This window comes from Peromyscus eremicus, chromosome 2 (genome assembly GCF_949786415.1).
Source record: "Peromyscus eremicus chromosome 2, PerEre_H2_v1, whole genome shotgun sequence".
Taxonomy (NCBI): Eukaryota; Metazoa; Chordata; class Mammalia; order Rodentia; family Cricetidae; genus Peromyscus; species Peromyscus eremicus.
The window spans coordinates 140,598,691-140,626,597 of NC_081417.1; the positions used below are offsets into that span (position 1 = coordinate 140,598,691).

Genomic DNA, 27,907 nt, shown 5'->3' on the forward strand with positions numbered 1-27,907 from the left:
CACTCATTCACAAACATGCAGAATCGTACACAAGACGAAAACCAGCAGTAAGTGAACAGAGACAACTGACCAAGAGCAGAATGCTGAGTGCTTTATACAGGGAGTTTGAACACAATAAATGTATTCTCTAATATATAAAGTGCATAGTTGGAAAATTGTGCTTTTTACATATGTTTTGGTTTTTGGAGACAGGGTTTCTCTGTATAGCCCTGGCTGTCCTGGCACTTACTCTGTAGACCAAGCTGGCCTCTAACTCAGAGACCTGCTTGCCTCCGCTTCCTGAGTGCTGAGGCTAAGGAAGGCATGCACCGCCGCCGCTGCCGCCGCCGCCACCACCACCACCACCACCACCACCACCACCACCACCATTACCACCACCACCACCACCACCTCCACCACCACCACCTCCATTACCACCACCACCACCACCACCTCCACCACCACCACCTCCACCACCACCACCACCACCTCCACCACCACCACCACCTCCACCACCACCACCACCTCCACCACCACCACCACCACTACCACCACCACCTCCACCACCACCACCACCACCTCCACCACCACCACCACCACCACCACCACCACCACCACCTCCACCACCACCACCACCTCCACCACCACCACCACCACCACCACCACCTCCACCACTGCCACCCCTACCACCACCACCACCACCACCACCACCACCACCACCACCACCACCCGGCTATATGTTTTTAAATGAGGTATAATATCAATTAAAACTCTGGAGGCTGGAGAGATGGCTCAGAGGTTAAGAGCAATGACTGCTTTTCCAGAGGACCCTAGTTCAATTCCTAGTACCCATATGGTGGCTCACAACCATCTGTAACTTTAGTTCCAAGGGATCCAAGGTCCTCTTCTGGCATCTACATGCATGCAGTACACAGGCATGCATGCAGGCAGAACACATATACACCTAAAATAATAAAAACTGTATTTTGTTAAATATAGAATTAATATTTATATGAATGAGGTAAAAGAATTAAAATTTTCACATGTGGCTAGGGTGGAACTCAGCGGCAGAACACCCAAGGCCAACCTTCAGCACCAAAAAATGGTTTCCTCATACCTGGAAATGTACAGGTGCTAGTCTTGAAACCCAAAGACTGTTGAAGGACAAAGAGGAAACACTCCACGTCAATGAGTTCAGAAAAGTTGTGTCTGTGGAGAGAAAGGATGGAGACTCAGAATGAACTTTTGTAATAAGAGAAGCATCTGGTAGGATACTTAATTATTTATATATTAGGCACCAGTGTTCAGCATGTAAAAATAGGTAATTTGGCACAGATCATTAGTTTTAAAATATAGCTTTGGCCAGTGGGGATGGTGGTGCACGCCTTTGATCCCAGCATTTGGAGGCAGAGGCAGGAGGATCTCCTTGAGTTCAAGGCCAGCCTGGTCTACAGATTGAGTTCCAGGACAGCCAGGGCTACACAGAGAAACCCTGTCTTGAAAAACAAAACAAGGGCTGGAGAGATGGCTCAGAGGTTAAGAGCACTGGCTGTTCTTCAGAGGTCCTGAGTTCAATTCCCAGCAACAACATGGTGGTTTACAATCATCTGTAATGAAATCTGGTGCTCTCTTCTGTACGCAAGCAGAACACTGTATACATAATAAATAAATAAATATATATATAAAAGAAAAAACAAAACAACAACAAAAATAGCTTTGATGTTTTGGATCCCTTTCTAAATAAACTAACATTAGCAGGGCATAGTAGAACACTCCTGAATTCCAGCACTTGGGATGTGGTAACAGGGGATCAGGGGTTCAAGGCTAGCCTTGGCTATTTGGTGAGTCCAAAGACAGTCTGCCTCAAAAAAAATAATAAACTGGCTACAAAAGACATTTAGGAAACATTGGCAACTAAAGCAGCAGGTTGGAAATTATGACTAAAACGCAGAAGTTGGAGGAACAACTGGCTTTACTGCTTGTTTGTTGAGTTATTATGAAGCCCAGATGTGCTTCAAACTTCTGATCCTCCGGCCTCAGCCTCACAGTATTAGAATTACAGGCACGTGCAACCATGCACAGGAAAACCAGGAGTGTGAGGGGAGAAAGATTCTTGCCATAGTGAAAGCTCATCTGTTCCCCAATCCTAAGGAGCTAGGGGGCCCGGGTGGAGTGGTTACTCTGACAACTTTCTGGCTCACCAGGGCAATTTAGAGGCACAATCATGGTCTATGCTGTGGCCAGCAAAAGTGAATTCCAAGCTATCAGGGAGAATGGATTTCTAAGCCTAGTCTGTGTCCCACACAGTTTTTACATGCTGATGAAATGTCATTTTGGGGGACAATCACCAAGTTCCACCCTAGCACATACTCAGACACCTTCAGAACTTCCTTTTGGAAAACGAAAAAGTACATTTCCCAGACTCCTTTGCAGTTAGCACTATTCCCCCCCCTTCCCCGCCGCCCCATGTAAGACATCAATTCTCTTATGAGAGTTTCAAGGTAGAAATGAGGCAGGAACCATCTTTCCATGGCTGGAATGTTAATGCTGGCAGACATGTCTATGGAAGCTTCATGGCTGTCAAGACAGCACATGATTTATACATGTATGCAAATATCACAAATCTTATTTATTTATTTTTATGTAAAAGTACTCCATTTGCATGTATGCCTGCATTACAGAAGAGGGCATTAGATCCCATTACAGATGGTTGTGAGCCACTATGTGGTTGCTGACACAGGACCTCTAGAAGAAGAAAGTGCTCTTAACTGCTGAACCACCTCTCCAGCACATTTATTTATTAATTTTATGTACAAGTACTCCAATGCATGTACTAATCTCCATAATGTAGACATTATGTTAATAGTTGTAGTTCTTGTTTTGTTGTTGTTGTTTGAGAAGGGGTTTCTCTGTATAGAGCTGGTTGTCCTAGAACTCACTCTGTAGCCCAGGCTGGCCTTGAACTCACAGAGATCTGCCTGCCTCTGCCTCCTGAGTGCTGGGATTAAAGGCGTGCGCCACCACAGCTTGGCAACAACCGTAATTCTGAAAAGATAAGGGAGAGTCATTGTTTGGGGAGGTGGAGGGCAGCGGTCTCTCGATCCCCCAAACTGCAGTTAGCGATGTCACTTGCAGCGCCTGAGGACCTCCCTGGCGGCCCCTCCCTCAGGCAGTCTTGTGCTGGGAATTATTTCTGAAGCCCCACCCAAAAGCCCCTTATCCAAGCCTTTTTCATGACTTTGTAAGGATCCAAATGCTTTATTAAATTTCTCTCTGCTTAAAATATTAGAACTAGTGGTGGCGCACGCCTTTAATCCCAGCACTCAGGAGGCACAGACAAGCAGATCTTTGTGAGTTTGAGGCCAGCCTAGTCTACAGAGTGAGTTCTAGGACAGACAGTACAACACAGAGAAACCCAGTCTTGAAAAAAAAAAAAATGTTACTGTGCTTTTGCAGAGGACCCAAGTTGAGTTTTTCCCAGAACCCATGCCAAGCAGCTCAGAACCACTGTATATCCAGCTTCATGGGGTCCAATGCCTCCAGCCTTCTCAGGCACTGCACTCCTATGCACAATACCCCCTTCTTTGTCTCTCTCTCACACACACATACATACACACACACACAAGATTTTTTTTTTTTTAAAGATTTATTTATTTATTATGTATACAGTGTTCTGTCTGCATGTATGACTGCAGGCCAGAAGAGGGCACTAGATCTCATTACAGATGGTTGTGAGCCACCATGTGGGTGCTGGGAATTGAACTCAGGACCTCTGGAAGAGCAGTCAGTGCTCTTAACCTCTGAGCCATCTCTCCAGCCCAAGATTTTTTTTTTTTTTTTTTTTTTTTTTTTTGAGACAAGAGTCTCACTATCTAATCGTGGCTATCCTGGCACTCGCTCTGTAGACCAGTCTGGCCTTGAACTCACAGAGATCCACCTGTCTCTGCCTCCCTAGTGCTGGGATTAATTAAGTTTTTTAAAATTAAATTCATTTGTATTTGTGTGTGTGTGTGTGTCTGTGTGTATGCAATGTATGCGTAGTACCCACGGAAGCCAGAAGAGGGTGTTGGATCCCTGGAGCAGGCGTTACAGATGGTTGTGAGCCACCATGTGGGTGCTGGGACTGAACTCAGGTTCTCTGGAAGAGAAGCGAGTTCTCTTAACTCCTGAGCCATCTTGCAAACATTTCAGAATTTTATCACCATACATCTTTCTTGTGTCTATTAGAATGCTTACACAAAACTGACTGGTTCTACCATATATTTATAGGCATCCGAGGGTGAGAATTAAACTATGTAGGAAGGCTCTACTCTACAAATCAACTGTACACCTCATTTCAAATGTTACCTTATTCCTTATGTCTGGCTATGTAGACCAAGCTGATCTTGAACTCACAGAGATTATTGCCTGCCTGCCTCCGGATCACTTGGACTAACAGTGTGCAGCACCACACACGGCTGGTGGTGAACGCCTATGATCCTAGCACTCCTCAGGCAAGCAGAAAGACCAGAGTCCAGCCTCTATATCCGATTCTAACTTGAAAAAAAGGCACTGGTTCTTAGCGAACCTCTCTTGGGTGCATACTGTCCCTCCTTTAAACAAACCCCAACTTGGCTCCACAGTGACTCATCCTAGAAGTTTTCCGTGGCTTGTGTCCAGAACCCAGCTTCCTCTGAGTGGAGGCCCCAGGGAGGAACTCTTCATGCAGAGAGCGGCAGCCAGAGTTAGAGCTCCCTCTGCTGCGAGTCTTCTTTGGGGCTGGTCCAGGATCCTCGGAGGCTAAGCTGAAGAGTCCCCCCCCACCCCCCACCCCACCCCACCCCCACCCCACCCCCCGACAGTCACTTAACTGGCCCTTATCCTTCCTTTAGCTTTTGTGACTATTGCTTCTCTGCTCTTATTTCCTGGCCCGAGGTTCACCAGAACTGAAGGTAGGAATCTCTACAGCTTCTTTGTTTTCTGTTTGTTTGTGTGTTTCATTTCTTTACTGAGATCAGAAGACAGAGGTAGGCATTTGGTTCTCTCCTTCCATCATGTGGGCTCTCGGGATTGAACTCAGTTCATCAGACTAGGTGGCATGGCCTTTCTACCCCATAAGCTAGCTCACTAGCCCCCTATGGAACTGCTTGAGGCAGAATCAACCTTAAACAGATATCTTAAGTGACTCTCTTGCCCCCTTTTTAAGTCCTTCAATCTTAGGTGGATGGGTGTTCTAGCTCCATGTAGGTCTGTGCACCGTGTGTGTCTCCAGTGCCTGAGGATGCCAGAAAAGGGAGTCAGATAATTTTTCAGGGTAATTTTTTTGTTTTTTATTTTTATCTTATTTTATGTGCATTGGTATTTTACCTGCATGTATGTCTATGTGAGGGTGCCAGATCCCCCGGAACTGGAGTTACAGACAGGTGTGAGCTATCAGGTGGGTGCTGGGAATTGAACATGAGAATTTGAAAGAGAAGCCAGAGCTGCTCCAGTCCACCCCACCCCAGTGTTTCTCTGTACAACCCTGGCTGTCCTGAAACTCATTCTGGAGATCACGCTTGCCTTGAACTCAAAGATCTGCCTGCCTTGCTGGCATTAAAGGTGTGCACCACCATCGCCTGGCTGGATAATAATCTTACTATGGAGCCCAGGCTAGCTTCCAATTGTGATCCAGCTATAATGATTTTTTTAAAAAATGTATATATATATATATATATATATATATATATAAACTTACAGCAAGTGTTTCTTTTAATGTTTAAATTACAGTCACTTCTTATGTGTTTGTGTTGTCCCATGTGCACACCCCATGGTCACCTGACATTGATTGAGAGGACAATGGAGTGGGGGGAGTCGACTCTCTCCTGCATCCTGTGAGTCCAGGGATCAAATTCAGGCCATCAGGTGTGGCAAGTGTCTTTACCCTCAGAATCGTCTTACTGGCCTCCAAAAACTACTATATTTTTCAATAAATTTTTCAAGTCTGGAAGTTATAAGGCAGGGCTGGAGACATGGCTCACGGAATGGAAGCATTTGCTGCTCTTCAAGAGGATCCAAGCTCGGAGCCCAGCATCTACACCATGAGGTTCACAGCTGCCATAGGAAACCAAGGTACAAGAGAAATGACTAGAAAATTGGGGGCTGGAGATGGCTCATCAGTTAAGAGCACTGGCTACACTTCCAGAGGACCCAGGTTCAATTCCCAGCACCCACATGGCAGCTCACAACTATGTAACTCCAGTTTCAGGGGATTCAACTCCCTCACACAGACACACATGCAGGCAAAGTATTAATGCATAGAAAATAAAATAAATCGCCGGGCGGTGGTGGCGCACGCCTTTAATCCCAGCACTCGGGAGGCAGAGCCAGGTGGATCTCTGTGAGTTCGAGGCCAGCCTGGGCTACAGAGCGAGATCCAGGAAAGGCGCAAAGCTACACAGAGAAACCCTGTCTCGAAAAAAAAAAAAAAAAACAAAAAAAAAAAAGAAAATAAAATAAATCAATCCTTAAAAAAAGAAAATCTCCACAATTATACACAAAGCAAGTGAACCAAATCAGGGTTGGAGCTGAGTGAGCCCAGAGCCAATTTACATGTCTTACACTCTCTGCAAATGTACCCACAATGCCTCTTACGCAAGCAGGGTGCATTCCCAAAAGAAAGCTGAAACAATGCAGAGAAAGACACAGCCTGAGGAGGATCGAACAGGAAAACCCACTTAAAGTTTAATTCCAGTGTGGTGCTCAGCCTGGAATCCCAGTCCTCAAGAGGCTGGGACAGAGGAGGGCTAAGGATGAGGTGGTCGGGTGGTAAAGGGCTGTCTAGCACTCTCGCACAAAGCCAGGCTTGACCTAAACCCCACATGAAACTTGGGAGTACTGGGAAATGAAGACGGAAAGATCTAGAGTTCAAGGTCATCCCTGCCCACACAGCAAGTTTGAGGCCAACCTGGGCTACATAAGACCATGTGTCAATAAAGTAAAGAGTCAACGTTTTCAAGAGAAAGTTCTTCTTGAACTACATAGCAACAGGAAGTGAAGGGCTCTAGCAGGCCCAGGCATGGCAAGCCTGGTGTTGGTAGGCCTTGCCCCTCCCCCTTCCCTCTCTCTTGTAAACCATAGATTACATGCCTAAAGCTAGCCACCAAGGTCTGTTCCATTACTTGAACGCTTTTTTTTAAAAAAAAATTTCTTTATTTTATGTGCATTCATGTTTTGCCTGCATATATGTCTGTGTGAGGGTGTCAGATCACCTGGAACTGGATGGAGTTCAAGACAGTTGTGAGCTGCCATGTGGGTGCCGGGAATTGAACCTGGGTCCTCTGGAAGCGCAGCCAGTGCTCTTAGCGGCTGAGCCATCTCTCCAGCCCCTTACTTGAACACTTTATTATGCCAGGCTCCATTCCCAAGGCTTATCACCAAGGTCCAACTATCAAAGTATTGAAGTCCAGCAATCAAAATCCTCTTTTGGGCCTCTTGGATCTCTGTGAGTTCGAGGCCAGCCTGGTCTACAGAGTGAGATCCAGGACAGGCACCAAAATTATACAGAGAAACCCCCGTCTTGGAGGTGGGGTGGGAATCACACCTTGGCTGCTGTTTTCTGCCTGATTCCTTCCCTGCTAAATAAAGGATCTCTCTATGAAAACAGGTGTTTGGTGTGTGGTCTGTGCCTAATCCGGGGTCTGGATAAGAGTATCCCGCTGTGTGCAGATTCCTTCAGGAAGTGCTCAGTAAACTGGCTCACTTACAACTTGGTAACACTTAGCATAATTTACAATAACAAATAGTATCCTGCATCTAGAAGGGCGTATTTTCTGCATACAGGACTATGCCACAGGCATGGATAATGCCTTCCAGATGTTTTTAGTAGATTGATCTTACAAGTTGTATTAGCTAGCTACATGAACTCCGGTGAGTCATCCAAAAGTCCAATGGAACGTCTACAATATCTCTGAGTTAAATATTTATGGTAGTCCCTAAGAAGATTACAGAATTCAAAATTCCCATTAAGGTCAATGATCTTTTAAAAGGTGGTTGGAACAGACAATTACATATTTTAGGAACCATTAGGTTTGAAGGTCTTTGGAACAGAAAGAAAAGTCATATAGTCTGAAGATTTGGGTAGCAAGTAAAGCCTGGTACTATACACAGCACTGACGCAGAGTGGTGGTTCTCAGCCTTCCTGATGCTGCGACCCTTTCATACAGTTCCTTAGGTTGTGTGACCCCCAACCAGAAAATTATTTCCGTTGCTACTTCATAACTGCAACTTTGCTGCTGTTATGAATCATATAATAAACATCTGACACACAGGATGTCTAATATTTGGCCCCAGTGGGGGTCTCGACCCTAGGTTGAGAACCACTTATCTAGACCTTAGTGTGTTGGTCTTAGCAAAAACTCCTAGCTCCTAAATTTGAGTTAACTGAAACAGCAATTGTGTTCTTTGAATAGCAATTGTATTCTTCGGAGGATGAAGGACTTGTAATTCTGGGAAGATTTAGAATTAAGTCCATCTTAAGAGCTGTGCTGTAGAAGGCTGTGTCTCCTTCAAAGTTCATGCTGAAAGTTAATTCTCACAAGGGAAAATTAAGAGGAGCTTTTAGGGGGTTATCAGTTGGGAGTGGGGGACTGCCCTCATGGAGGGGATTAGCATCGGAATAAAGGGATTTGGAGAAGTGGGTCTTGTTTTGTTTTTCGAACACAGGGTTTCTCTCTGTAGCCCTGGCAGTCCTGGAATTTGCTCTTTAGACCAGGCTAGCCTCGAATTCAGACATCCCCCTGCCTCCTAATGACACCTATTACACGCCTTTAATTCCAACACTCTGGAGGCAAAAGCAGGTGGATCTCTGTAAGTTTGAGGCCAGCCTGGTCTACAGGGCAAGTTCCAGGATAGCCAGGGCTACACAGAGAAACCTTGTCTGGAAAAAAAAAAGTAAGGGGTCTGGAGATGTATGTCAACAGTAGAACATTTGCCTAGCATGTGCAAGGCCCTGGGTTCAACCCAGCAAGACAGACAGACACACAGACAGACAGACAGACAGACAGACACACACACACACACACACACACACACACACACACTCGGTGAGCCCAGTTCCTATAAGGCCTTGGAGACATAGATCTTACGGGCCTTTGGCATTTTTGGTAAGATGTAGGGGAGCAATTTAAGGAGAGAGTTGGGCATATGGTTCAGTGATAGAGCTCCTGTGTAACATGTATGAAGCCCTGGGTTCAGTTCAAGCACAGAGTAAGTACCAGGTGTGGAGATCCTTGCTGGCAATCCCAGCACTTGGCAGGTGGCTGCAGGAGAATCAGGAGTCCAAGGTCATCATAAACTAGATTTGGGGCCAGCGTGGGCTACATGGGACCTAGTCTTCAAAAAAGAAAAAAAAAGATAAAATAGCAAAAAGAAAAAAAATCAGGGAGAATTAAAAATAAACTTATATCAACCTCTTTGAATATTAAAAAATTAACTATTCCATTAAAAGAGTTAAGACAAACTGAAATTCGACTAGTTCACCCCAAAACTCCTAAGGTGGAGGTAGGAGAATCAAAATTTCAAGGCTAGCCTGAGTTCAGTTTAAAACAAAGAATAAAATGGGTAAATAGATAAGATTTAAGTGATAAAGATCAGGGAAGGTTTTTGGTACTTGGAGACAGCTCCTGGGAGCTGCAAGAGCAGGGGGGGCTTGGGAGGTTGTCACCCCCACCCCCCACCCCCGCCAAGGGGTGAAACTCCGTCTTTCCGTTGCCAGGCAGAATAAACAGCCTGAACAGGTAGCTGTCTTATAAGAAATTAAGTGAACTATTCATGAAAGTGAAACCACTCCATTTACTAAAGTCCTGCAAAAATAGACTTCTAGGTTAGCGGTGTGTGCGGTCGAATGCCCGCTAGGTGTGAATCCTATTCCAAACACGTCTCGGAAAGACGTGGAATACAGCTAACCGCACGGTCAAGGGCGAGTAAGCGCGCCAGAGCGCGAAGGAACCGAACCAGATAGTGTCGCCAGGTGGGAGATGCCAGGGACATTCTCCCGGGAGCCAGCTGGGTCTCCATACTTCGGCCCTCGGTTCTAAGACCGGAACCGTCGCGTCGTGATTGAAAGCGAGAGGGTGGAGGGCGGAGTGAGAACGCCGGGCTGCAGCGCCCCGCGCCCCGCGCCCCGCGCCCCGCGCCCCGCGCCCCGCGCCCCGCGCCCCGCGCCCCGCGCCCCGCGCCCCGCGCCCCGCGCCCCGCGCCCCTCCCCCGCCGCGGCGCCCGACGGCTGCAGACACGCCCGACTCCGCGGCGCCGCCTCCCCACCGCCGCCGCCAGGAGGCTCCGGAGCCTTCCCGCCTTTCCCGGGGCCCGACCCGGTCCGGCTAGGGCGGGCGGGCGGCGGGGCGGGCGCGGGCGGCGACGGCGCAGCCATTGTCCCGCAGCCGCGCCCGGGGCCGCCGCCGCCCGCGCCTCCTTTGTGGCCGTCGCCGGCCCTCGGAGCCCCTGCTCTGCGCCCCCGGCTGCAAATGGCGCCCGGCCGCCCCTGCTCCGCCCCATGCACGGGCCACGGTTGCATCCCCGGGGCGCACCCCGGCGCCCCTGCCGCCCTCCTCCAGGCTCCCGGCCGGGCCCGCAGCCCCGACGCCCCGGCCGCCCTCCGCCCGCCCGCGCCCGCACAGCCACTTACCGCCGAGCTCTGGCCGCTCGTACGCGCTGCAGAGCAATTCCCGGTTCCCGGTGGGGAAGCACCCCCTTCCGAAGCCGAGGCTGTGCGCCCTAAAACAAGTAGCCCCAACGTGGGAGAAACAAAAGGTATTTGCTGACGTGGGCGTTGGACAGAAACGCCCGAGGGCTGAGGACACAATTAAAGGGGCAACGCACAGATTTCAGGCACCAACCAGCAGCTTCGCCCACTCCCCCTGTCCGTGCCCACACCCGGCTGCACCCTCCCGCAGGCACTGGGGCGCCCAGATTCCCCAGCAGTTCACTGCGGATCATTCTTTCAGTCGGGAGCTTAAATTTTAAAATTGTACTTTACATTGGGAAAGGCGCCTCCCGAGGGCAAAGGGGCTGGATTTCTAAGATGTGGGGATATTGGTTTAAGGCTAGAGAGGGAGGGACTTAGGCGTGCCCACAATTACTGTATAAGTACATGTGACATTATTGTACTTAAGTTTAGCAACGTCAAATGGAAGAAATTTCCACAAAATTTCCCTCTTTATCGAATCACTTAGTCTAGTCAGGGATAGCCTTTTAGAAACCTTTGTAGGTCCCCATCAGACCATTTGAAAAGGCGAGCCCAGAGAGGCCCAGAAAACGATTCTTGACATAAAACTAGCAAAAAGAGAAGGATCTATGTTTTCAAGTACGAAAATTGATCGTATATCAAGCGTCTCTCTTGACATGTCCTTAATATTGAGACCACAAACATCAGGTTATACATTTCCTAAAATAGTCAATTGCTGAATTTTCGCTCTACACAAGAATAACTTCTATAAACTAAATTAGTTTTCTACTTCTTCATACTGGTTGTCAATTACTGCGAATCATGTATTACGGTGAAATGGGGGGAACTCAAAATTTCAAAGCATACATTTCTTCCTCCTCCTCCTCCTCCTCCTCCTTCTCCTCCTCCTCCTCCTCCTCCTCCTCCTCTTCTTCTTCTTCTTCTTTTGGTTTTTCGAGACAGGGTTTCTCCGTGTAGTTTTGGTGCATGTCCTGGAGCTCACTCTGTAGACCAGGCTGGCCTCGAACTCACAGAGATCCGCCTGGCTCTGCCTCCCAAGTGCTGGGATTAAAGGCATGGGCCACCACTGCTCGGCTCAAAGCATACATTTCATTTTTTTTTTTTTTTTTTTTTTTAGGTTTATCTCTCCCAACTCTTAATCGGTGGGGGTGGGGGGGGACGACAAGGGAGGGATCCGGGTCTTGTTTCCTCACTAATTAGCCTTACATTTTGAAGAACTCAATACATCTTCTCTGAATGTCACACCTGTTTACTCCAGAGGTGCTTTGTGATTCAGATGTGTTTCTTCACCTTTTGGGGTAATGGAAGCTTGGCTGGTGTTGTGACACAAGACAGAGGCAGGCAGAGTGAGAAGCCATCCTGGTCTACACAGCAAGTTCCAAGACAGTCAGAGCTACATAGTGAGACCCTGTCTCAAAAAGAGAAAACCATTAGCGATTAGCATTGCTGAATATGCTCAAACTGTTCTGCTAACACCCCCGTTGAAGATTTATCCTAGAAAGCCCTAGACATTATAATAGCAAAAGTTTACTGCAGTACTGGGGAGGGAGGCAGAGGCAGGCAGGTCTCTCTGTATTCAAGGCCATCCTGGTTTTCAAAGAGAGTTCCAGGCCAGCCAGGGCTACACAAGGAGACCTTATCTCAAAACAAAACAAACGTTCTGCAGCCAATTAAGCAAACCAGGAAGCCAATTTGCCCCAAGGGAGTTGGGGGGGGGCACACTCGGGGAGTGGGGTGTAGGGGTGTTCCTGGCATGTAATGATTGCAAATAGCAGCTTTTCACCTATGTGGCTATTCTCAAGGAAGTTGGAAACTACTCTAGCAGCTTTTCATGTCTCTGATCCAGAAGCTATCCCCAGGCCTCCCGATGATCCACATCTCAAAGAAGTGGGGCTTCATCAAATATAATGTATAATGCAGATGAATTTGAAGACATGGTGCCTGAGAAGCAGCTCATGTCTCTGCCTGATGCTCATGGTAGAAGCCAGCAGAGGACACTGGATTCCCTGGAACTGGAGTTAGAATGCTTGTGAGCCACCACGTGAGTTCTAGGACTCAAACCCAGGTCCTCTATGAGAGCATCCAATGCTCTATGTTGGGGTGAGCCTTGGTGATGCCTTTAAGTCATTTCTGCTCCTGTAAGTAACCCCAATAAAATCACTGGTTCACCAAGATGGACTTTGGTGGTGTCCATACTTTAGTCTGTCATGGGTTCCCTGTCTGGGCTGAGTAGATGAGTGTGTTTTGTCTCCCCAACAGTGGCACATACCTTTAATCCCAGCACCTGGAAGGCAGAGGCAGCCAGATCACTGTGAGTTCAGGCCAGCCTAGTCTATATAGATAATACGAGCTAATTCAGGGCTGTCAAAAAAAGAAAGAAAAGAAGGAGCCCAGAAGAAGATCTGTTTGTGTCTGTTTTGTTTAGTGGAATAGGAGAGTCACAAAGATCATAAAACCGGCTTGACGTGTTGAGAATGAGGTAATCTCTGTGACAGAGGTTGACGTCTTCATCCTTTCTGTATGCCATACATTTTCATCCCTTTTGTATGCATGTCATCTGAAACCCATAGTTTGGAGAATTCCTTACCTTATGGTTAATTGGTGGAAGTAGAAACTACTCTCTGCAATAGAATATGAAAATACCAATATTGTTGGTTGTTTTTGCTCTTTTGGGAGGCCTGCCACCTAGCTCCAAGACAAACCACACACGGAGGCTTATTCTTAATTATAAACGCCTGGCCTTAGCTTGGCTTGTTTCTTGCCAGCTTTTCTTAACTTTAAAAATTATCCCATCTACCTTTTGCGTCTAGGCTTTTACCTTTTTCTTACTTCTGTAATTTTTGTTTGTTTGTTTGTTTGTTTGTTTGTTTTGGGACAGGGTTTCTCTGTGTAGCTTTTGGAGCTTGTCCTGGAACTCACTCTGTAGACCAGGCTGGCCTGGAACTTACAGAGTTCATCTGCCTCTGCCTCCTGAGTGCTGGGATTTAAGGCGTGCACCACCACCACCCAGCTACTTTTGCAATCTTACTTTCACTCTTACTCTGTGGCTCGCTGTGTAGCTGGGTAGCTGGCCCCTTCTTTTCTCGATCCTTACTTTCTCTTGCTGTCTTGCCCTTTCTTCTTTTTCTCTCAGATTTCTCCTTCTGTTTATTCTCTCTGCCTGCCAGCCCCGCCTATCCTTTCTCCCACCTTCCTATTGGCTATTCAGCTCTTTATTAGACCATTGGGTGTTTTAGACAGGCACAGTAACACAGCTTCACAGAGTTAAACAAATGCAGCATAAAAGAATACAACAGGGGCCCGGCGGTGGTGGCGCACGCCTTTAATCCCAGCACTCGGGAGGCAGAGGCAGGCGGATCTCTGTGAGTTCGAGGCCAGCCTGGTCTCCAAAATGAGTTCCAGGAAAGGCGCAAAGCTACACAGAGAAACCCTGTCTCGGAAAAAAAAAAAAAAAAAGAATACAACACGGGCTGGAGAGTTGGCTCAGCGGTTAAGAGCACTGGCTGCTCTTCCAGAGGTCCTGAGTTCAATTCCCAGAAACCACACGGCAGCTCACAGATATCTGTAATTCCAGTTCCAGGGGATCCGAGGCCCTCATACAGACACACCTACAGGCAAAACACGTATGTACATAAAATAAAAATAAAAATAAAAGAATACAACACATCTTTGCATCATTAAACAAATGTTCCACAGCATAAACAAATGTAACACATGTTAAAATAATATTCTATTACACACCAATGATTTACACTCCCAGAATTCCTTGCAGATATAACAGCCATTTTTATACTTGGCCATCGGATGCCCCTCTTGAAGAGGGAACTACAGCAGCAATACACAAGAACCATACAGGGTGTCTTTTTAACAGTAGTGGCAGTTGCAGCAGTAGTTCCAGGGCCAGTGCGTGCTCTCTCTCTCTCCATATATATATATATATATATATATATATATATATATATATATATATATATATATATAATGCACATTGCATATATGTCTGTGTGAGGGTGTCAGATCACTGGAGTTACAGACAGTTGTTAGCCACCACATGGGTGCTGGGAATTGAACTAAGGACCTCTGGAAGAACATCAAGTGCTCTTAACCACTAAGCCATCTCTCCGCCCCGGGCCAGTACATCTAATGGCAGCACCCATTGCCTCACTCTGGTGCTGTGGTGCTAACTGGCTGTCCCTGTTTACTGAGAACAGTACTGGTATCCTCACCAGGCCGATTCTATGATATGACTTTGGCTATTGTTTCCAGATGCCTTCCATCCTTGTGTCCCACCTCTCCCTCTAATTCTGTGACCTTCTAATGTAAATTAATGTCTACTTAAATTAGAAGCTAATAGGTAAATTGTTTGAGATAAATATTGGTAACACGAATTGCTAAACGGTCATATTAATTAAAAAAAAAATAGAGCCAGATATTCTCTCTTTTGGCGGAGGATTTCATAGGGGTAAGAACTAGTGGCTGGCTCCTCTGCCTCTCTGATTTTTCACCTTTTACCCCGATATCTGGCCCTGGGTTTTTATTACAAATATTAGTCATCGCCATTTGTTGGTAGCACATGCCTGTAATCCTACTACTTGGGTGGCCTCCTAAAAGCAACCTGGGGAAGAAAGGGTTTATTTGGCTTACGAGTCCCAATCACAGTCCAACTTTGAAGGAAGCCAGGACAGGAAGTCAAGCAACGCAGTGACCTAGAGGCAGGAGCTGAGGCAGAACCCCAGAGGATCAATACTTACTGCCTGTTCCTACTTACTCAAGGAGACCGAGGAGTTCAAGGCCAGCCTGGGTGACATGAGACCCTGTCTCATGAAACACAATTTGTCCTCAGTGTCATGGAGATAGTAATGAAAATCATGCATGTGGGTAGACAGAGACTATGAAGTGAGGAGAGAGGGTTTGGGATCGGAGGAGGTCCCTACAGGCTTCACAGCCGGCAGGAAAACCATCCAGGTGAGGGAAGAATGAAACTCACTCAGTTCAGCCCGATTTAGGTAACCCATGCTGGGCCAAGACTTCAGGAGTCGGACACCAGCTTGTTTGTTTTAGCCATATTTAAGAACAGCAAAATTTTGGGGAAAAGTTCTCTGATAACAATGAACTCAGTCCCGTGAGTACAACAAAACTTACAATATGTTTACACTGAAGCTTTTTACAAAGTACACATGGCTTCGTCCATAAGATGGGTTCTTGTTGACTTAGAAACAATGCTCAATCTAAAGGTCTAGGGAGAATGACTGACGTAAACATAATGCCTGGCCCTAAGATGACACAGAAGTCACTTAGGCTCTTTTTTTCTTTTTGGTTTTTCGAGACAGGGTTTCTCTGTGTAGCTTTGCGCCTTTCCTGGAACTCACTCTGTAGCCCAGGCTGGCCTCGAACTCATAGAGATCCACCTGCCCCTGCCTCCCAAGTGCTGGGATTAAAGGCATGGGCCACCACTGCCCGGCACGTAGGCTCTTATAAAGTACAAATGACACATCTCACAAGGATGAATTCTATGGACTAGAACTAATGCTCAAGGTTTTAGGGGTAAAGGGTCTGGGAAAAGTAAAACATCTGGGAGATATGGGTAGAACCTGGCTCATCAGACAGCCGAGGATCACTAGGTTGTAAACTACATCCATTCCCAGCATTCCAGGAAGAAGAGGTTCAACATTTCCTGCCTTTGAAGAAAGCCTGCGAATTTAAGGTTCCGGGCCTTTCCTGTGCTTCTCTTCATGTGTAGGGGCGTTTTGCCCTCTGCAGGGATCAAGGTGGGGGGGGGTATTGTTTTTGTTTACTTATTTGTCATCTTGGCACAAACCAGGTTCATGTGGGAAGAGGGACATTCCGTTGGGAGGACACATCCATCGGATTGGCTTGTAAGCAAGTCTGTGGGGGCATTTTCTTGACTGATGGTCAATGTGGGAGAATCCAGCTCACTGTGGGTGGTGCCACCCCTGTGCAGGTGGGTTAAAAAAGAAGGCAGGGTGGGCAAGCCGTGGGGACGACGGCATTAAGTATCATCCCTCTGGGTTCTGCCTCAGTCCCTGCCTCACTTGAGTTCCTTCCCTGGCTTCCTCCAGTGATGGGCTGTGATCAGGACGCGTAAGCCAAATAAACCCTCTCCTCTCCAAGCTGTTTATCATCATGGTGTTTATCAGAGCAATAGGAAGCAAATGAAGGTAGGAGGTTTTGTTCTGGAGCAGTTCTGCCTATATAGCCACTCTGGCCTTGAACTCACTCTGGGCCTCAGCCTGCTATGTGCTGGGATTCTAGACATGGACCACCACGGCTGTCTAGGACCAAATGTGAAGAAGCAATCCCTTTGTTTAATGGATGGGAGATGAAGCTGCATTGAGTCTGAGAAGTGACTGGAGAGGAAGGAAGAGACATGGGATGATATATGTTGTAACTGCAGCTACAGAGGACTTAAAGGAGGTAGACAGAATTGGACAGCGGTATTTAGTCTCACTAAAACATCAGGTCTTGTAGAAGGTATCTGCTAGTACTAACAAGCTGGAGATCATTGATCTCAGAGAGTGGTATTAAGCCTGGAAGTTAGAGTGATGGTCTGAGCATACAGAAAAAAAAAAACAAAAACAAAACTCCATTTCTATACTTGTAACCACCATTTGACACAGAAGACTTCTAGGAGTAAGACAGCTATTCAAGGAAGCCATTGTGGAGCAGATATCGGTTGAGTATCAAGGCACCTCTGACACTGTCTACCTGGGGATAACATCAGATGCCCCAGGTGGAGGGCAGTTCTAAGACTGCTCCCTTCAGACACCGATTGCAAACAATAAGTTGTTTTACTTGTGCTCCTGACCTGGGTAAAAAAGCTTCCCACAAGCCACTTGGGGAAACACCTCAATTCTCTGCTTTATCATAAAGGTTATGAGAAGTGGTACAAATAAAGAGACAGTGAAGACAAAGTATGGGGAAGGGACACAGAGCTCCCAACCCCCGCCCCTTCCCATGCACCGATCTCCAAGAACCATTCTGTGTGATTATCTTCATTACTCTCCGACTGCTGGGATAAAACACCATGACCTAGGCAACTTATTAAAAAAAAGCTTTTAATTGAGCTTAAAGTTCCAGAGGGTTAACATCTATGAGCTGGAGCAAAGGCATGGCGGCAGGAACAGCTGAGAGCTCACATCTTGACCCCCAAGCAGGAGGCAGAGAGACACACTGGGAATGGTGGGAGTCTCCTCCATGAAAGCCACACCTCCTAATCTCACCACCCACCTCCCCATCCACCCACTGGACCTCTCCTTGTTTGTCTTGAAGTTGTATGTCTGAATTTGTGGGGTCTCAGAAGCTGTATGTCCAAATTTGTGGGGTCTCGAGTGGGCCCTGATTGGCTAGGTGAATGTTTGCTGATGAAGTTAGAAATGGGACCAGAGACTAGCCGTCAAAAAGTTACACTTTGCCGGGCGGTGGTGGCGCACAACTTTAATCCCAGCACTCAGGAGGCAGAGGCAGGTGGATCTCTGTGAGTTCGAGGCCAGCCTGGTCTACAGAGCGAGATCCAGGAAAGGCGCAAAGCTACACAGAGAAACCCTGTCTCGAAAAACCAAAAAGAAAAAAAAAAAGTTACACTCGGTCCTGGTGGCTACGGCAGTGTCTGCAGGCTGCTCCCTGCAGCTTTTCCAGCCTGATGTTACTCAGCCTCTGGCTGTCGAAGCTGGAGCCCTGGTACAGTGGAGGTTTTTGTTTCTTCTGTGGCTTCCTCATCCTCCAGGACTGTGTTTCTAGCCCACCAGAGAGCTCCATCTCCCAACTAGGAGAGGTCCTTCCCAGAGTCCGGCTGTCGGATGTCTTTCTGTAGGCTGTGAATATGTGTTGTTCTGACTGGTTGATAAATCAAGGAGAGTGGGGCAGGTGTTGCTGGCCGCTGCCAGCTGCCAGGACAAGCAAAATGTGAAAGTACTGGTAAGTGGCAACATATAGATGCTTAGAAATGGGATGAGTTAAGTTGTAAGAGCTAACTAGTGAGAAGCCTGAGCCATTAGGCCATACAGTTTGTAATATAAGCCTCTGTGTGTTTACTTGGGACCAAGCGGCTGAGGGTCGCAGTGGCCAGGCAGGACCAGAGAAACTTCCGGCTAGAGTCCCTTTGTACCCAGATAGATATGAGACCCTGTCAGAGAGAGATGTTGGCAGAGATCCAGGGAGAGCTGAGAGTGGGCTACTCCTGGGAGATTTTCCTGGAAAGAGGATCCTGCATTTCTTCCCACTGTAATAAACCAGCTGACACGTGATGCTATGAACTTAGATCTGGTTTATTTTGTGTGTGGATCCTGTGAGTTAGGAAAGCGACAGGTTATCAGTGGGGATGGCTTTTCTCCCATTCCACAATGTCTGCCGCCTCCTCTGAGAAGACTCAGAATGATGGAAACTGGGATCTGGAAGTTTCTTTATTTCCAAATTTAAGACTAAGACTGGGACAACAGCTGGATGTGGTGGCACATACCTTTAATCCCAGCACTCAGGAGGCAGAGACAGGTAGGTCTCTGAGTTCCAGACCAGCCTGGTCTACAGAGCAAGTTTCCAGGACAGGCTACACAGAGAAGTGCTATCTCCAAAGCAAAACAAAATAAAAATAGAAATCAGCTTTTAAACATTCATAGAGACCATGGGGGTGACAAGGACATCTTTAGTATATAGAAGAACTAGTTCATAGTAGCTGGACTTCTAAGAATTTCTAAGAATGGCCCAGAGGAAAAAGTGTTATCTCCCCTATCCCCACCTCCAATCTGGAGGGCCAAGGCAAGAGCAGAGATAGGTGTAATGACGTCTAACTGCCCATAACTAGTGTGACGTGCTCTCTTGAAGGGAAGATCAGAACAGCTGAAGACTGCTGACATGAGTGTGGGCTAGACCTAGTGACTTGCTTCTTAAAATAGAATAAGATAGAAATGATGCGTGGTTTCAGAAACCTGGTCACCAAGATATAGCAGCTTCCTGTTTGTTCTTTTCTGTCTTGAATAAGTTACTCTGAGAGAATCCTGAAGAAGCCCTGAGGAGGTGACCTGAGACCTTGGCCGACAGCATGTGAGTAGGACAGAGGCCATCCTGAGAAGCATCCTCATCCTCCAGCTCATCTTCAGCTGACTGTTGCGCCAGATAATAACTTGTAACAGTTTCATGAGAGACCCTGAGAATTGCCTGAGTCCAGCTGTGCTCTGGACTGTTGGTCCTCACAGTCTTACAAAGAGAAAATGTTGTGTTTGTTTTTCAGAATGAAGTATTAAGCCCACGGCCTCACACATTCTAAAGAAGTGTTCTCCCACTGAGCTGCACACCCAGCCCAATGCTTGGTGTTTAAACCATTAAGTTGGGCTTGCCAGGCAAAGCTATCTATGCAGGTAATCCCAGTGAAGACAGGATGATTGCCTTCTTCCTGTTCAAGAGGAAGTTCAAGAGCAGCCTAGTTCTCTGAGTGAGTTCTAGGCTAGCCAGGACTACACAGTGAGCCCCTGTTTCAAATAAAAAAACAAACTTGTCTTCTAGTTAGATTTCTATTGTTGTGATAGAGACCATGATCAAGCCTGTGGGGGGGGGGAGCGGCGTAGGAATTTAATCCCAGCACTCGGGAGGCAGAGGCAGGTGGATGTCTGTGAGTTCGAGGCCAGCCTGGTCTACAGAGCGCAATCCAGGACAGGCATCAAAAATACACAAAGAAACCCTGTCTCGGAAAAAAAAAAAAAAAAAAAAAAAAAAAAAAAAAGGATACAAATAGGAAAAGAAAAAGTCATGGTACCCTTATGTATAAACAAGAAATGAGGTTAGTAGTTAATGTTTAAAAATTAAACTTGTAGTCACATTAGGTATGTTTTCAAGGCTAAATAGGTATATTTTAGATTAAATGGTCTTCAGATACTTCAAAGACCTATAGAATATGACATTTAAAATATTTTAACTTGCCGGGCAGTGGTGGCATATGCCTTTAATCCCAGCACTCAGGAGGCAGAGGCAGGTGGAGCTCTATGAGTTCGAGGCCAGTCTGGTCTACAGAACAAGATCCAGGACGGCACCAAAGCTACACAGAGAAACTCTATCTGGGGGGGGGGGGCGGGGAGTTAATTAGGTGTAAAACTTTGGATTCACTAAGATAGGATAGATAATGCATTATTTTCTCTGAATATACTCGCTACAAATGGACAGAATATTGTAAATATAATTTTTACTTGATAACTGTGTTTGGTTTTTGTTTTGGTTTGGTTTGGTTTTGGTTTTTTTTTTTTTTTTTTTTTTTTAAAGATTTTATTTATTTATTATGTATACAGAAGAGGGCGCCAGATCTCATTATAGATGGTTGTGAGCCACCATGTGGGTGCTGGGAATTGAACTCAGGACCTCTGGAAGAGCAGTCAGTGCTCTTAACCTCTGAGCCATCTCTCCAGCCCTGGTTTTGGTTTTTTGAGACAGGGTTTCTCTGTGTAGCTTTGCACCTCTCGTGGAACTCACTCTGTAGCCCAGGCTGGCCTCAAACTCACAGAGATACACCTGCCTCTGCCTCCCAAGTGCTGGGATTAAAGGGTGCACCACCACTGCCCGGCTTGATAACTGTTTTTGTTGTATATAGTTTTACTATGTTAAAATTAAAACCTTTCTTTGTATTTAGACAAAAAGGGGGAAATGTTGTAGAATATTAAAGCTGTGTTACACTTGTTCATGCTGTGGAACGTTTGTTTAATGATTCAAAGATGTGTTGCATTCTTTTATGTTGTATTTGCTTAACTCTGTGTGCCACCACCACTTGGCTCATTTTACATTTTTTTTATGGATTGAAAGTAACCAAAGGAACAATATTTTGTGGCCAGTGAAATATTTTTCTGTCAGCTTAATGGCTGCACCTGAAATGGGTATTTTAACCACCTTCTGTGACACTGTAGCCCCGCAGTCAACACCCCCCCAGCCTGGTGCGACTTCTGGTCACACCGGCACCAGCTCTGTTGCTGCCACCAAAGGTAGCTTTTAAATTAAGTCTCTATCCGGAAGGCAGAGGCAGGCGGATCTCTGTGAGTTCGAGGCCAGCCTGGTCTACAAAGCGAGTTCCAGGAAAGACACAAAGCTACACAGAGAAACCCTGTCTCAAAAAACAAAAACAGCCGGGCGTTGGTGGCGCACGCCTTTAATCCCAGCACTCGGGAGGCAGAGCCAGGCGGATCTCTGTGAGTTCGAGGCCAGCCTGGGCTACCAAGTGAGTTCCAGGAAAAGGCGCAAAGCTACACAGAGAAACCCTGTCTCGAAAAAACAAAAAAACAAACAAAAAAAAAAAACAAAAAAAACAAAAAACAAAAACAAAAATTAAGTCTCTATCATTCTATTTACCAATAAAGACTAGGGAGTCAGATGTTGGAGTGAAACATCCTAGCTCAGAGAGGCCAAGAAGTAACCAGCTGACCTTTTTTTGCCCAGAGACCCAGCAAGAGAGTGTCTCTTATAGTTGGCATTTTCTTTGGGCTACCAATCAGCTCCCAAATAAAGACATGAAGACTTATTATTGATTATGAATGCTTGGCCTTAGCTTAGGCTTGTCCCACTAGCTCTTTTAACTTAATTTAACTGATTTCTATTCATCTACGTTTTGCCTCATGGCTTTTTACCTTTCTTTCATTCTATATGTCCTACTTTCCTGCTTCCTCCATGTCTGGCTGGCTGGCCCCTGGCCTCTCTTTTTCCTTCTTCCCCCCTGAGCCTAAATTCCTCTTTCTACTTACTCTCCCTGCCCAGAAGCCCGCCTATACCTTCTCCCTTACTATTGGTTGTTCAGCTTTTTATCATAACAACCAGGTGGCTTAGGCAGGCAAGGTAAAACAGCAACACATCTTTATATAATTAAGCAAATGTAACTCATCTTTACATATTTAAACAAATGCAGCACTGTGGAAGATTTGTTTACATTGTGTGAATATATGTCACTGTGATCACTGTGATTGTTTTAATAAAGAAGCTAACTGGTCCATAGCTGGACAGGTAGAGGTTAGGCAGGACTTGAAGACAAAAGGAGATCATGAAAGAGAAGAAGAGAGGAGTCTTAGAATCTTGAGGAGATGATGAGATAAGGAGATGAACTTGCCATACTGAGAAAAGGTATCAAGCCACATGGAAGAGTGTAGATAAGAAATATGGGTTAATTTAATTTTGTTGTTCTTTTTTTTTTTTTAAGATTTATTTATTTATTATGTATACAGTATTCTGCCTGCATGTATGCCTGCAGGCCAGAGAGGGCACCAGATCTCATTACAGATGGTTGCGAGCCACCATGTGGTTGGGGGGAATTGAACTCAGGACCTCTGGAAGAGCAGCCAGTGCTCTTAACCACTGAGCCATCCCTCCCGCCCATGGATTAATTTAAAATGTGAGAATTAGCTCATAACAAGCCTGTACTATTGGCCAAGCATTCATAATTAATAAGTCTCTGTATGGTTATTTGGGACCTGGCTGGTGGGAAAGAAAAGTCCAACTACACAACACATCTTTGCATAGTTACACAAATATTCCACAGCAGTCTCCAGCCATCCCAAACCAAAAAAAACCACGAAACTCCAACTCCCCCTCTACTTCTTCCTATGCGTCTCTCTATCTGTCTTCCTGGCTTCTAATTCCTGCCAACTAGTTGCTGGCTCTGCCCCCAATCTAAGGTTGATTTTTTTTTTTTTAACACAGTCTCAGGTTTCACAATGTGATCAAATACCCTGTAATATGAAAGGTATATGAATTCAGATTTTACATAAGAAGAAATCTATTAGAACACATGTAGCTGAAAGTTTTCCTGTGGCCTGCGTAATCTGAAGCCATTCATGCCCAAGTAAACACACAGAGGCTTATATTAATTAAAACTGCTAGGCCATTAGCTCAGGCCTACCACTGACTAGCTCTTATACTCAAACTCAGCCCATTTCTGTTCATCTATATGTTGCCACGTGTTCCATGGCTTTACCTGTGTGCCATTACATGCTGCTCCCTGGACGGCAGATTGGCATCTGCTGACTCTGCCTTCCTCTTCCCAGAATTTTTCTTGTCTGCTTATCACACTTATACTTCCTGCCTGGCTACTAGCCAATCAGCATTTTTTTTTCTTTTTTGTTTTTGTTTTTTGAGACAAGTTTTCTCTATGCAATAGTCCTGGCTGTCCTGGAACTCACTTGGTAGACCAGGCTGGCCTCGAACTCACAGAGATCCGCCTGCCTCTGCCTCCTGAGTGCTGGGATTAAAGGCGCGTGCCACCACCGCTGGCGCCAATTAGCATTTTATTAAACCAGTGTACAAAAGCAGTATTTCACAGCAAACACAACGGCCCCGTTAGTTACCTTTCTCTCTGTGTCCACTGATAAAGGCTACCTAAGGAGAGAAGGGCCTATTTTGGCTCACAGTTAGAGAGATACATTCCATCACAGTGGGGAGGCGAGGCAGCAGGTAGAGGCAGCTGGTGAGACTCCAGCTGCCTCAGGAAGCAGAGAGAGAGGAGTCCAGCGCTCAGCTTGCAGTCTCCTCTTTTATTCAGTCCAGGACTCCGCTCCATGGAACGGTGCAACCCGCGTTTCATCCAAGTAGGCGTTCCCTCCTCAGTCCATCCTTCTGGAGATGCCCTCACAGACCCATCAGAGACCAAGCTGGCGATGAAGAGTAACCGTGAAATCAACCACGGTTGCTCTTTTGTGTTGCCTATGGCAGCTTCCCTGCACCAATGTCAATTCTGAGTGGACTGCAACACAGGTGTTCCCAGCCCCCGGGGCATTTACTCCGCGGCCCTTTATGGAAAAAATCTTGCCGGCCTCTGTTGTAGGCGAAGGAGATTTTGAGGGTGTCTGTTACCTCATTGGAGATGCCTAATAAATTCAAGATGAGTTAACGGAGCATGTGACTAGCCAGAGGGAAAGGCATGCAGGCACCACAGCCCACTCTGGGTCCCTCCCATTGGCTGTCACTATGCACACTAGTCTCCTCCCCGCACCCTTCCCCACAGCAGGACTGGGCTCAGCCCATATTTTCAGTCAGTACTGGTAACCTGGGCTTTACTCCACTCCCACTGTGCTGTACATTTCATAACACAAGATTTATGGCTTCAGCCTGTTGGTACGCGCGTGGCAATGCGTGTGGTGAGGTGTGTGGTGGATGTGGATGTGTTGTAGGGGTTGGGGATTGGGTATTCTCTATCACCTCCACTTTCATCCTCTGAGGCATCATCTCTTTCTGACCTGGAGTTCTGTCTGTCTGTCTGTCTGTCTGTCTCTCTCCCAGCTGACCTCAGAGATCCTCGTTGTGCCCCTCAGAGCTTTTGCATGCTCACTGCGATCTGATTCTGGTCCTCCTGCTGGCACAGCAAACTCTCTGAACCATGGAGCTACCTCTCCAGCCTTCACTTAAACCATTTAAACAATTGTGACATTTAAAAACACTATTTAGTGTGTGTGTGCACAGAGTACGTGTGGAGACCGGAGGACAGTTTGTGGGAGTCAGTTCTTCCTGCCTCTTCACTAAAGCCCTGGGGATGAACTGTGTGTTTTGCTGTAATCCCAGCACTCGATGGAGGAGGATATATACATACATATATATATATATATATGTGTGTGTGTGTGTGTATGTATATATATGTATATATACATATATACGTGCATACTACACAAGGTCATCCTCAGTTACATATCAAGTTCAAGGCCAGCCTGGCCTACATAAACTCTGTCATCAAAAACTAGGAGGCTTTAATCCTAGCACTCAGGAGGCAGAGGCAGGTGGATGTCTATGAGTTTGAGTCCAGCCTGGTCTACAGAGTGAGTTCCAGGACAACTGGGACCACATGGAGACACTGTCTCCAAAAACAAAAACCAAACAACAAAATTAGAGCCAGCAAGGTGGCTTCCTGAGTAAAGACACCAAACACCAATTCCAAAGAGCCATTGCTGGTGGAGCGAGAGAGCAGACTCCTGTGGTGATCTATTTGTAATCTAAGAAATAAAGCTTGCCTGAGAATCAGAGGACAGAGCCAATCACAGAGTTAGTTACAGAAGTCAGGCGGTGGTGGCACATACCTTTAATCTTAGCACTTGGGAGGCAGAGATCCATCTGGATCTCTGAGTTCAAAGCCACCCTAGACTACATGAGATTAATCCAGTTTAAAAGAGAAACAGCCAGGCATTGGTGGCACACACCTTTAATTCCAGCACTTGGGACACAACTTTAATCCCAGTACTTGGGAGTCACACACCTTTTTTTTTTTTTTTTTTTTTTAAAGATTTATTTATTTATTTTGTATACAGCATGTATGACCAGAAGAGGGCACCAGATCTCATTACAACCATGTGGTTGCTGGGAATTGAACTCAGGACCTCTGGAAGAGCAGCCAGTGCTCTTAACCTCTGAGCCATCTCTCCAGCCCGAGTCACACACCTTTAATCCCAGCACTAGGGAGGTTGAGACAGAAGCGGAGAAAGGAATATAAGGTGGGAGGAGACAGGAATTAGGCCCTTTCGGCTGAGGACTCAGAGGCATTCAGTCTGAGGATTCATGGAGACAGGATCTTCTCTTTTCAGCTGAGGAGTTGGCGAGGTGAGAAGTGGCTGTGGCTTGTTTCCTCTGAACTTTCAGCATTTACCCCAATATCCGGCTCCAGGTTCTTAGTATAAGACCGTTTAGGATTCATGCAACAGACTCCCCCGGGTTGTCCTCTGACTCTGACTCCCCCACACCACATGCATGCACACATGATAAAAACAAACCAAATAAAAACCTGGAGGTGCACAGTAAACCCCAGTAGGACGGCCGGTGTTGGGGGCCACTGAACTGAGAGTAAGACATGGTCCTGCCTGTGTGTCAGGGATTTGGTAGAGGAGAGGGTGGTGGAGGAGGACGCCCCTCAGGGCTGGTTCTAAAAGGTGAGGTGAACTTTCAGCAGAGGGACTTGTGAGCCTAGAGTGCAGAAGAGATAAGGAAGTGGAAAAAGGCCAGAGCAAAAGCTACTTGAAAGGGATTTCTGGGGCGCTCTCCAAAAGCCTGGAGAGAGGGCGAGGCCACCTTTGAAGGTGGTGCCAGGGAGTGAATATTTGTATAACTTTTCACTGATCTTACAGTCTAATCCCTTTAGGGAGTATATATCCTGCTTGGTGGAAAGAGTCTATTAATGTTTATTTGATGATGGTTTCTCGAAACAGGAAACATGTGGCCTGGTTTTTCGGGTCAGGATTATCTAGTTCTGACCTCTCCAGCAGCTTGGGCAATGAGACTGTGTAAATGGAAATGTCCTGAATGTCTAGATAAACACTAATTCCCCAGACAAAGAAAAGAACCAGAGGGGCCGGAGACAAGGCACAGTGGTGAAGAGCCCTGGCTCTTCTTCCCAAGGACATGGGTTCAGTTCCCAGACCCCACATGGTGGCTCCCAACCATATGTGACTCCATTTTCAGGAGATTCCCTGACCTCTTCTGGCCTCAGCAGATACTATACACACATAGCACACAGACATATGTAAAGAAAATAAACATTTAAAAAAAAAAGGAATCTGAAAGATCGTTCTTTTTTTTATTTTGAATTCATGTTCTAATGATAGTATTTTGAATATGTTAAGTAAACACACGTCATGAAACTATTGGTATTTATTTCATTATTTAACATTTTTAAATGCACGTGTATTGATGTGTGTGCAAGTACATGAGTGTGCAAGTGAATATGCATGTGTGTGCATGTATACGTGTAGGATCCAGAGGACAGCCTCAGGATTCACCTTCAGGAGCATTCCCCACCTCCTTTGAGACAGGCTTTCTCATTGGCGGGGATCTCATTAATTAAGCTGGCCTGTCCACCCAGCAAGGCCCAGGCACCCTCCTCTGTCTGTCTTCTCAAGGCTGGGATTATAAGTCTTACCACGCCTGACTGATTGTTTTCAAGGCTACTGGAGACTGAACTCAGGTCTCTGTGCTTGCAAGCCAAGCACTAGGCTGTCTTAGCTAACTCTTCAGCCCCAGTTATTTTCATTATTTTAAGATATGGCCAGCCATTAGAAGTTGACATGGTGGCACAGGCCTTTCTTTAATCCCAGCTATCAGGAGGCAGAGGCAGGTGCATCTCTGAGTTCGAGGCCAGCCTAGTCTACAGAGCGAGTTCCAGGACAGAGGCTACATAGAGAGACCCTCATCTCAAAAATCAAAAACTAAAAAAGGAAAGAGTGATCCAACAAGATCACCAGTGTCTTAGTTAGGGTTTCTATTGCTGTGATG

The 27,907-nt window shown here is 46.3% G+C and overlaps 1 protein-coding gene across 1 annotated transcript in view; it reads right to left on the reverse strand.

The window, feature by feature from the left end:
- Zbtb8a (zinc finger and BTB domain containing 8A) overlaps positions 1 to 10,941 on the reverse strand; it is a 32,249-nt gene extending 21,308 nt beyond the window's left edge. Inside the window, exons 1-2 of the mRNA XM_059256140.1 lie at positions 10,625 to 10,941; positions 1,097 to 1,188 (exon numbers count right to left, since the gene is read on the reverse strand). The gene's annotated coding sequence lies outside the window, so the exon portion shown is untranslated. The remainder of the gene's footprint in view (positions 1 to 1,096; positions 1,189 to 10,624) is intronic.
- Between the last annotated feature and the right edge of the window lie 16,966 nt (positions 10,942 to 27,907).